The sequence below is a fragment of the Dasypus novemcinctus genome, chromosome 1 (genome assembly GCF_030445035.2).
Source record: "Dasypus novemcinctus isolate mDasNov1 chromosome 1, mDasNov1.1.hap2, whole genome shotgun sequence".
Classification (NCBI taxonomy): domain Eukaryota; kingdom Metazoa; phylum Chordata; class Mammalia; order Cingulata; family Dasypodidae; genus Dasypus; species Dasypus novemcinctus.
The window spans coordinates 138095179-138096984 of NC_080673.1; positions in this window are offsets into that span (position 1 = coordinate 138095179).

A 1806-nucleotide genomic window follows, 5' to 3' on the forward strand; every position below is an offset into this window, starting at 1 on the left:
TAAAATAGAATTATTACGGTTGAGGAAAGCATGCCTGAAATATGTACCCACAAAATAGATCAAAAGTGTCACAGACCTGCTTCTCAGGACAATGGCAGAGTAGGGAGGTCCAGGACTCAGTCCTTCTACCAAAACAACTATTAAACAGGCAGGAACTATTTGATACAACTGTTTCAAAAATCCAGAGGCCGAAAGAACACTGTACAGCCTCCAGGAAAGAGAAACAGGAAAAGGGTGATAAATTACTATAAAGAACAGTATTTTGCTTTCTCCAAGGTGGCCACCAATGCCCATCCTATACTCTCACTCCAGGTTGCTGTGGGGTCCTGTCACTGGCTAGCTCAGTGGAGACAGAAATGGACATAAAAATCCTCTTCTTTAGGAACATGGGTGGATATGGCTGATCAAAGATCATGGCTTTTGATTAAGATCAGAGGAGGCCTAGCTCTGAGGCAATCTATGGCTTCAACCTGCCCTGGACAAAAGTGGTGTAATAGTCAGCCAAAGGGATGCTGGTGCAAAATACCAGAAATTGGTTGGTTTTTATAAAGGGTATTTATTTGGGGTAGGAGCTTACAGATACGAGGCCATAAAGCCTAAGTTACTTCCCACATCAAAGTGTATTTTCACATGTTGGAGCAAGATGGCTGCCAACATCTGCAAGGGTTCAGGCTTCCTGGGTTCCTCCCTTCCAGGGTCTTGCTTCTCTCTGGGTTCAAGGTTGCTTTTCTTCCTGGGTCATGCTTCTCTTTCCTCTGTGCAGTTACTTCCCAGGGCCCCAGCTTAAGAATTCAGCATCTAACTCCAACATCAAAACTCCAACATTAAGGGAAGCGGACATGGCTCAACTGATAGAGCATCCACCTACCATATGGTTGATCCAGGGTTCGAACCCAGGGCCTCCTGGCCCATGTGGTGAACTGGCCCATGTGCAGTGCTGCCATGCACAAGGAGTGCCGTGCCACTCAGGGGTGTCCCCTGCATAGGGGAGCCCCACGTGCAAGGACCGCACCCTGCATTGAGCTGCCCCATGCAAAAAAAAGCACAGCCCGCCCAGGAATGGTGCTGCACACAGGGAGAGCTGATGCAGCAAGATGACTCAACAAAAAAGAGACACAGATTCCCAGTGCTGCCCTGTCAAGAATGCAAGCAGACACAGAACACACAGAGAATAGACACGGGGTGGGGGGGGGGAGGGGATAAATAAAAAATCAATCTTTAAAAAAAGAGAACTCTAACATTAAGAACCCTCAACTCTGTCCTTTGCCATGCCTTTTATCTGTGAGTCCCCATCCACCAAGGAGTCGGGACTCAATGCCCTAATGACATGGCCCAATCAAAGCCCTAATTATAATTTAGCCATGCCCAGGTTCAGACCAGTTTACAAACATAATCAAATATCTATTTTTAGAATTCATAACTATTTCAAATTGCTACAAGTAGTGACAGCCATTGTTTCAACCCTGCTCTGGACACAGGTGAAGTTGGTAGAAATGTAAAGATACAGTACTTCCTCGGGCCTGCAGGGACAGTTAGCTGAAGGGCTAAATTTACTGGAAGGGTCAGAAAAGCTCAGCTTTGAGGAGCCATCAGAGAAGTTTTTGGTGCCCTTCCTGATCCACTCCAAAGGCACATTGGAGCCAGGGTCCCTGTCCCTGTTTTGGCTGGGAAAGTCTGAATTGGGAAACTATCCTCTAGGGTGATCTCCTCCCAGAATTTGCCCTTCAGGAAAAGTAGCTAGAGACAACAGAAGAAGTGTAAATACCTATAGAAGAGGGCAGTCTGGTACAAAGGCCTTCCAGCTTT